The sequence below is a fragment of the Cupressus sempervirens genome, chromosome 10 (assembly GCF_028749045.1).
Source record: "Cupressus sempervirens isolate cs-2001-9-10 chromosome 10, ASM2874904v1, whole genome shotgun sequence".
Classification (NCBI taxonomy): Eukaryota; Viridiplantae; Streptophyta; class Pinopsida; order Cupressales; family Cupressaceae; genus Cupressus; species Cupressus sempervirens.
The window spans coordinates 418,036,570-418,046,740 of NC_143127.1; the positions used below are offsets into that span (position 1 = coordinate 418,036,570).

At 43.5% G+C, this 10,171-nt stretch overlaps 1 pseudogene; it reads right to left on the reverse strand.

The window, feature by feature from the left end:
• Nucleotides 1-672: 672 nt before the first annotated feature.
• Nucleotides 673-9,645, reverse strand: LOC149534482 (uncharacterized; annotated as a pseudogene).
• Nucleotides 9,646-10,171: the final 526 nt, after the last annotated feature.

Here is a 10,171-nt window from a genome sequence, read left to right on the forward strand (position 1 = left end):
CATTCAAGATTAATCTTGTATGTATTGAAGCAAATTTCAACTTGACTACTAAAATATCAGTAAAATACATTCAAGATTAATGCTCTATGAATCAATTGACCCAAGATTGTTATTTTAACATGACTACTAAAATATCACTAAAATACATTCAAGATTAATGCTCTATGAATTGATTGAGGCAAGACTATTATTTCAACATGACTATTAAAATATCACTAAAATATATCCAAGATTAATATTCAATGAATCAATTGAAATAAGCATGTCATTTCAATAAAACTATTATATATCACTTTAACATTTCAATAAAACTATTATATATTACTTTAATACATTCAACCTCAATATCCTATGATGATTGAAATTAACTCTTTATTTGAGGACAACAATTACAAATGTCACTTAAAAACATTCAAGATCAATACTCTATGAATCAATTCATACAAACTAATTTTTTAACATAACTACTAAGATATCAGTGATATATAGTCAAGAATGGAGCTCTATTAAAGAAGACGGTTATTTTTTTCTCACGCTCTCTAAAATATTACAGAAATACATTTAAACCTGAATATATACAAGAAAAGAAACTAACAATTGAAACTTTTGAATGAACAAAACGAATGGTAATGTTAATAAACCAACCTTAATTAAATCAGTTCTGTAAGCCCATTAATCTGGAAAAGTTGACCATTCAGTTCTCGCTCTCGGATTGACTACCCGAGATCGATTCAAAATGCTGAAACAGTCTTCCATCCCCATCTCCCTGTGATTCTCCACCACTTGTCTCATACATGGCCACTAGTTCGGCTCTCTCTTTGTGCAAAGCAAACCCACATGTAAGACGAGCATCATCTGTTCCTTGCATTTCTCTTCCACAATGCGCGCATCCACCGCTTCTCTCTCTCTGCCCATCAAAATTGTGTTGCATATCCACCTCACGATATCCACGCCCTCCCCATAATCAACCTCACCCGTGGCTTTCCTCCTACTCACCAGCTCCAGCACAACCACTCTGAAGCTGTACACATCACTTTTCTCGTCCACTGTGAACCTCTCCACATACTCTACATACCACATTCTGAAAAGATAAATTACATATATAAAATAAATTATTGATTCATGAAAGCTGACTTATTGAATTTAATTATCCTGGTCAATTTTTTTTGGCTCTGCTAGGGTTTTCTTGCTTCATGCGAACTTTCAATTTTTTTTGCGTATGGCCTTTCACTTGCACTCCCCCTCTGTCGGCACTTGTCATACCGCATTTACTGCGAGAGCTTTACGTTAAGTTATAATAGCTCCGGCCAGCGGTGAACCAGTTGTTTCTAGTGTTCATACTACTGCTTCGAACTACCATGGCGCCGCCATCGAAAAAATGCCCACGCAAGTTTGTCCCGAAGGTTTTCCACGAGGTAATCCTGATATTGTCCTTCCTTTGCAAGAATTTGATGTTGCATGTGACTGGTTAGAACAACATACCTTGATAGGGTATTTTGTTGGTAGGACTCCCCCTGAAGCTATGCTCAGAGAATGGGTCAACAAAAGTTGGACTCCTCATGGAGTCTTCCTTGACGCTGTGCAAAACTTTACTAGAGGTTTTTTTTTATTTTGCTTTGCTAACCCATCGCAAGCAGACACAGTTTTTACCAACGACCCTTGGTCTGTGCATTCCTCTCTGCTTGTTTTTCAGAAATGGTCTCGAGACTTCTCTATCTCGGACGATAAAAAGCTTAGGGTTCCTGTTTGGGTCGAATTCCTAGGTCTACCCTTGCCCTACTGGCCTTTTATTGTGTCTATTGCCCAAGCCCTTGGCAAAGTTGTTACCAAGGAGCCAGAGAAATTTTTTAACGCTCGCCCTCAGTGGCGTGTTTGCATTGAAGTTGATCTTTCTAAAGATCTCAAGGATTCTATGGAAATCTAGATTGGCACTCAAACCTTCGCACAGAAGGTGCTTTACTTGAACCTACCTAACACCTATTATAGGTGCCAATCTGCGGAACACAAGATCAGGGATTGCCCTTTGGCCATGCCTAGGGTCAAACCCCAGCCTAAAGCAACGCATGTCAAGCAGGTCGAAGGGAAAAAAGAAGAATGGGTTACTGTTGGGCGCAAAGGCAAGCCTGCCTTGAATCCTTTGGCCCCCAAGCCATCCTATATGGCAGTTACCGTGATTCCTCCTACTTCCACCTAAGTGTCAATGCCTGCTAGCGTGGAGATGCTAGCGGCTTCTATTGCACTTGTTCTAGTTTCGCAGGTTTCAAACCCTGCTGGTTCACAGGGGATTAAGGCAGCCGCCAGGACCTCGTCCTTGGTTGGGGCTCATTATTCTCTTACAATCTCTTCCATAGTACCACCAGCAACAAGGCGTTCTCGTAGACCTCTTGGACGTGCGAAGATATCAGGGGTCAAATGAAAGGTTGTAAGTCCAAAGGATTTCCCATCTAACTTTCACTCGGTTTCTACCTTTTTGCAGAATAGTTACTCCTCTCTCGAGGACGAGGATGATATGGAAGATTTTTCATGAACTTCCTCTCTTGGAATGTTTGAGGTCTTACAAACCTCCACAAAAAATTCTATGTCCAAGATACCCGTCATAGACTTGAGAATTTAGATTTTCTTTGCCTGCAAGAAGTTAAGATTTCTGGTTTCATGCTTTTTGTTGCATGTCGCGTCATTTGGCAGGATGGCGTCATGTTTTCTTCTCAGCACATGTGAAGCTGGCTGAGGTGGTGCAGTTACTCTCCTCTCACCTCGCCTTCATTCTGCTATTATTTCGCACGGTTCTGACCCCACACACCGTATTATTTGGCTTTTGCTTTCCATTAACAATCATTCTTTTGGAGTCATTAATGTTTATGCCTCCAATGATGCTATGGAAAGGGCACAAATGTGGGTTTGACTTGTTGACAACCTGCCGCGAGCTACTTGGGTCCTGTGTGGGGACTTCAATATGGTTGAAGTGGCCTCTAACAAAGATGGCATTCTGCCTTTTCGTTGGACAGCTGGGGAAAGAGAAGCCTGGTTTTACATGCATCATAAATTGGGCCTCTTTGATCCCAATACTAGCCATCGTCATGATAATAGGGTTTGGCACACTTGGTCCAATTTTCAAGCCGGTCCTGACCGCATATTGAAACGTCTTGATCGTGCTATGATCTCGGCGCAGTCTTTTTTTTTATTTTTCTGAAGATCGTGATCTACCTGTCATTCCCTTGATAGATGCGACGTTGTCAGACCACTATCCCATTTATTTTGGCATTTCTTGTCAAACAACTATCCCCAAAGTGGTTAAGTCTCAATTCTTCCTCAACACGTTGTGCTATTACATGCCTCCACCATCTCCCACATACAACGTGTCTGGAATTTGGAACCACGTCCACATTCTCATCGAGGTTGGATTCAATGGTGGAACGATGCCATTACCAGAACGGCTCATTTTTTGCACATCTACGGGCGTCAGCTGGCAATTTTTAGAAAACGATCTTATGAAGCCAACACCCTTGCCCTCAAGAAAGCCTCTGAAGCGCTCACCTTCAACCCCTTTGATGTGGATCTTCAACTTCAGCTTGCCAAGCTTCGCCATGAAAAGAAAATTGCTGATAACTATGCTGCCCGAGGAGCTCAAATCAAAGCCCATCTCCACTAGTTGGAGCTTGGCGACAAAGCCTCGAAGGAGTTCTTCCAGGCTCTCTAAGCCCGTCATACTAATGTTGGGATTAAAAAGATAAAACAAGGAATTGATGTTCTTTCTAGTCTGCCAGACATCCTGCAAGCTTTTGTTCTTCACTATGAGAACGTTTTTGCTTCGCAGGGCCATTCAGTTGCTCAGGAGGAGGCTCTCAGAAAGTGTATTACTGTTACTCCAAACCACCTCGCGGTTGAGCAACACACTTTCTGTGAGCAACTTCTTTCCCTCCGAGACCTTAAAGAGGCAGTTTACTCCATGGCAGATGACAAATCCCCTGGGTGTGATGAATTTCCCTGTGAATTTTACAAACATCTTTGGGAGCAAATTGGTCCTGATCTGTACAAAGTCTATCTTGAAGCATACCATTCTAAAAGCTTTGGAGCGATCATAAATAAAGGCAATATTAAATTCATACCTAAAGCTAGTGATCCTGAGGACATTTGCAACTGGAGGCCCATCACCCTCCCGAATGTGTCTTATAAGATCATTGCTAAGGCGTTCTCTCTCAAAATCGGCCATATGCTTCCTCTAATTGTGCGGCCTGAACAAACTGGCTTCATCAAATCCAGGTATATTCTTGACAACATCATTGCTGTCTGGGAAGGTATGGAATGGGCTCGTAAATCCAAGAAGCAGGCTATCTTTTTAAAGATAGATTTTGCTAAAGCCTATGATTGCATTGGATGGCCTTTCATTTTGGCTATGCTTCAGGCTCTAGGTTTTGGTCCCAATTTCCTTCAGTCCGTGGAGATGCTCTTTGGTGATGCTAATGCTTGCATCACCATCAATAATTCGCAATCTGAAGCTTTTGGACTTTTTGGTTCCATCAGACAAGGTTTTCTATTAGCTCCAGTGCTTTATGTCCTTGCTGGTGAAGGTTTTGGTTATTTACTTGCTCACTTTGTGTCTTTAGGGCTGGTCCGTGGCATTTCCTTGCCTGATTCTTCCTCCCAGTTAGTCAATGGTCATTTTGCTGATGATTCTTTTCTTACTCTTCTTGAAAATGAAAAAAACATAAAAAATGTTTTAAATTGTCTTGACACTTTTTGTCAAGCCTCTGGCTCTGCCATTCAATGGCATAAAATGCTCTGCTACCGATAATCTTTTTTGCCAGCTCCACCTTGGCTTAGCCAATTCCAATGGAAATGGGTTACTCATTGAGAAATTTTTCGCTTTCTTGGCATTCCCTTTGCTTTCCAAGCTTCCCCTGTGGAACTTTGGAATGCTATGCTTACAAAGATTAGCAAAAAGCTTGATTATTGGATCACTAAGCTGCTTTCTCTTGCTGGTAAATTCTAGATTTGTTCTAAGATTTTGGCTGCCACCCATGTGTTTTATTCTTCTTGTTGGGCTCCCTCCAAAGCTTCCTATCTCAAATTAGAACGTTTGCTCAGAGATTTTCTTTGGACCTCCGGTTCTGACCATCATGGTTTTCACAGAGTTGCTTGGGATTTCTGTTATCTCCCAAGGGAATCTGGGGGTCTCGGCCTGCTTTCCACTCGAAAGCAAGGCCTTGCCCTCTGTGCTAAATGGATTATCAGAGCTATTTTTGAAGATGAAGCCTAGAAAATTCTTGTCAGGCATTGCATCTCTTCAGGCTTCCCTACTAACAGACCGGCGTGGAAGGGGATTGGTTTTTAGACCCTTCTCACTATGCGTGAACCAGTGGTCATACAGGGCTCTTTTGTTATAAAGAGCATCTGGAAAGCCTGAGAAGTTGTTAAGCCTTGTCTTCGTTGGGCTGGTGATGAGTTTCGAAATGGGTTGTCCTTAAATCAGTAGAACATTTGGTGGTCTCCCCTGTTTGCCTTCCAGGGTATTCCTCTTGCCAAGACTCAAGGTGTCAGTGCTCTGTGTTTCTTTAAACGTGGCATTCGCACTACCAAGGACATTTTTTCAAGAGTCACCATGAGCTTCAGGTCTTGGGAGGATATGCAAATTCAATACTGCCTTGTACGTGCCGTTCGCCAGACTTATGACCTTCTATTGTCTTCCATCTCTGTGCACTTACTTCATAAAATGGGGATTCAGTCTATTCGACCTTGGTGGTATGATTGGAAGTGGTTTCCTGCCACTCCATTTACCAATTATAAGCCCAATATGGGATACAGATGGCTTTCGCCCCACCTTCCGATCGTGGACACGCTTAATCAATGGTGGCATTTGCATTCTTCGCTTTCTCAATGGAGAATATGGTTCGACACCATTTGGAGTGCCATTACAGAACCTAAGATTGCTCACTTTGCTTGGTGGCTTGCTTTCCAAGGTCTTCCCCTGGGGCCTCGGCTCAAGCACATTGGGGTTCCTGATCTCAGATGCCCCTTCTGTGGCCAACCTGAGTCCTTTTTGCATATTTTTTGGTTTTGTAAGCGTGCTCAGAATTATTGGCACTGGATCCATGATTTTTTCAAGCCTTTCAGGCCCGAACCTTTTTCATGGCACATGATCCTGCTGGGTGATTCCCCCAGATTTCCTCTGAAGTTTTCCCAAATTTGGCATACTTTCAGGATGGAAATTTTGTTTTCTCTATGGAAAGATAGGAATGCGGTTTTATTCACTCATAGTTTTTTGGATGTTAACATTGCAATGTACACTAAGGCATGCATTTGTAACAATGTCATTATGCAGATGCAGGTGCAAGCTAATAAAGTTGCCCTGGAGGTTGCCCACTTACAGGAATTGTTAAACCACTGGGGCAATGCTCCTTGTACCATTGCCAGAGTGCCTTCAGATGCCTCGGCTGATGCCTCCTCGTCTCGCGGTCGCCGTTCCAGACGCCAGTCCTCTGGCCACCATTCACACACGCCGCGCTCCTAGGGTCCCCGCCACCACTCTCCCAGTGGTGGTCATGGCGGTTGGAGGCGCCGCTCCGCTTTCCCACCACGTGGTGGTTCTGGCTGGTCCTCGGCTCCCCCCCTGGGCGGGCTTCTGGCCGGTCTCCGGCTCCTCCCCCTGGACAGGCGCACTCTGGCAAGTTTTCCCAACTGGCCTTGGCAATTTCTCCTCCACGACCAGACAAGAGGGATGTGGAGATTGCAACTACCCTAGATCCTACAGATGCTGCTAACGGCTGGACTGTTCCTAGTCCGCCTCACAATCCCACTGATGCGTGGGGATTTCCTGATAAAGATGATCCTCCTCCCTCTGCTGGTACTGCCTTGGCAGCATGAAGTTGTTTTAAATGTTTTTTTTTTTATGAATAGTTTATAGTTGTTGGCTGCGGCCATGTTGTTTACTCTAGCTTCGGTCGATTGAACTCATTCGCGGGGTGATCCTGTATCCCCCGACCCTTTTTTGTAAATTGTAATCTTAGTAAATTTTATTAATTGAAAAGGACTATTCATCAAAAAAATTATTGAATTTATAAAGAAGACAAAGTCTTCGTACCTGGAGCAATATATCCATGAGACCCTACATAACCGGACACCCTATTCTGATCTTCCAACCTATCAACCACTTTGGACACGCCAAAGTCTGCAATTTTAGCCGCGAATTCCCCGTCCAGCAAGATGTTGCTAGATTTCACGTCCCTGTGCAGAATTTGGAGGCCACGGGCTGCACCCACTGCGATATTATAACGTGTCGGCCACGGCAGCAGCCTTTCTGTTCCTCGGCTACCGTGCAGACGGTCGAAGAGGCTACCGTTGGACATGTACTCGTATACCGACAACTTGTAATCTGACTCTTAACTTGTCATGCAACCCAGAAGCTTTATTATATTGGTGTGCCGTATGAGCCCCAGTGTATCGACCTCGACGTCCCCATCTATATTCTCTTCTTGCTCATCTTTTCTGTTAAAACGTCTTTGTAGTCTGCTAGTGTTGCGGATCTTAACGGCTACCGCTTCCCCGTTCTTCAGAATGACCTTGTAAACCTTTCCAGCATTTCCGGATTCTATCACGATACTCTTCATCCAATTTTTCAGGATGTATCTCAAGTCCACTTCTGTCGAGTGGAATAGTTAATTTCCACGTTGATCCGCTGCTCGCCTTCCTGAAAAACGAGGAACATAGACAAATGGAGCAGACTAACACGGCCACAACAAGCAAAAGCGGTACCAGAATTGTAGCTAACCTCCGACGCGACAAATAATGAGGAGAGGGACAGGGATGTAGCATCAAATTCTGACCTCCACATAGTTTCGGGTTTCCCAGAAATCGCTCCTTGTAAGCGACAAGGTCTAGCGCTTCAGGAACACGTCCGGACAAGTCATTGTTGGAGACATTGAAAACAACCAGCTTCATGTTTCCCAACTCCGGAGGAATCCTTCCAGAAAGCAAATTATTTGACAGATCAAGAATGTTGATGATGTCGTTCAGAGCTGCAGGGATTTCGCCTGTAAGTCGGTTGTGAGAAAGATTGATCTGACTCAGTTTCTTTAGCGACATTATTTCCCTGGGAATTTCTCCTGACAGAGAATTATGATCCAGCTGGAGAGTTATGATCAAACTCAAGGCCCCGAGCTCACGGGGAATGCGCCCTGTCAACCGTTTGTTGCTGGATTGGAACACTTGAAGTTTAAGCAGCTGTCCAACATGTGCCGGGATTCTTCCTTCCAACTGGTTGTTGCTTACATCCAACCGACGCAGATTCTTCGCTTGGCCGATTGCAGGTGAAATCTTGCCTTCAAACTTGTTGTTGCTGAGAAACAATATCTTGAGAGTGGAGGCGCCCCATAGTCCAGCAGGAATCTTGCCGCTCAGGCGATTGTTGCTGATGTCGAGATATTGAAGAGAATTGCAGGCTGCGAAGGACGAAGGCAGACTACCACTGAATTTATTTGACTTGCCAGAAAAGGCATAGAGCGCTCCTCCCCGACAGAGATTCTCTGGCAGAGGACCTTCCAATTCATTTTCCCACACTTCAACGTGAGCGAGATTGGAGAAGATGCCCAGACTCTGGGGCAACCATCCGTTGAGCTTGTTGCTGAAGAGCTTCAAGTAACTCAAACATCGTCGATTGCCGAGCTCAGAAGGTATCTCTCCGGTAAGTCGATTGTTCAACAACTGCAGAGAATTCAAATACGTCAGATTGGAGACTCCCTCTGGAATTGTGCCGCGAAGCTGATTGTCGCTGAAATCCAGATTCCCCATGCTCTACAATTGCCCAATGTTGGCCGGAATTTGGCCAGACAGATTGTTGTCATAGAGATAAAGTTCTCTCAAACTCTCAAGAACCATTAAACTGGTTGGAATAGAACGCGAGAGATGATTCTGCGACAAATCCAACCACTCTAACTGGGTTAAATTGCCAAAGAAAGTCGGAATATCGCCCACAAGGTTGCAGTTATATAACCATAACTGCTGCAGGTGCTTTAAATTGCCAAGCTCCGTCGGTAGCACACCAGGACTCAGAGGATTGCCGCCAATCGTGAAGTTCCTTAGAGACTCCAAATGCCCGACAAATTTAGGGAATACCCCACTCAAGCTATTGTCGTTGAGGAAGGGAACTTCGAGCTTCGACAACATACCTAAGGCTGGAGGGATAGAGCCATAGAAGCTATTATTTGACATGTTGAGTACTCTCAACTTACTCAATTCGGAGATAGTAGAGGGCAGTGTTCCAACAAACTGGTTGCTGAATAAATCGAGCTTGTGTAAACGCTTGCAATGCAAAAGTCCGCGTGGGAAGGGACCGTTGAAACCATTGTCTTGGAGAATGAGGGCAGTTAGATTAGGAAGGGCACATATCGCGGAAGTCAAGTTCCCAGAAATGGAGGCCCTCGTGAGATCAATAGCCGTAACGGTGTTTAGAGCATCGCAGGAGATTCCAGTCCAAGAACATGGATTTTGGTGAGATTCATTCCAGTTGCTCAAAGCATTTCGGGTGTGCCTCCAATCTCCCTTCTTGATTTGAAGCAGAATAAGGCCATCTTGCGACAGGGAAAAACAGTGGAGAAACAAATGTAAGAAGGTAAGAATGCAGAAAAAGTGAGCGAGAGCAGGGATGGCCATTGTCTTGGAAAAGAGATTTTTCTTACAGAAATGTGAGAAAGCTGCTCTGTCAGACTTACTACAATCGGCACAGGATGAATCATTTGACCATATTAAAATGAGCCAGAACAAGGGGGCTGGCCCAAGAAAAAGACAAGAGGGATAGACTCAAACACTACAATTACTACACATTAACTACAATCATATAAATTCATTGTTTTAAAAAGTCAGCTAATCCCTTTCTTTATCATAAAAAAATGCTTTCCATTGTCTTATCAAAAACTTCAAACAAATACACCTCTCCCTACCCACAAACGTCATGTAGAATTAGTGAGACATACAAAAAATGCTTAGCAACATTTTCATAACAGTATTAAAATTATGAAAGACATTATCGTTATATAAAGAGTTCTAAAATAAAATAAAATTCAACATAAAGAGCCATGCATGGCTAGTCCAAAGCATATGATCCCCAAGGATCTAGATAGTGTATGTGTTAGAATTAGGATGCAAAATATACATTTAGTCAAATCCAAACATTTGACAA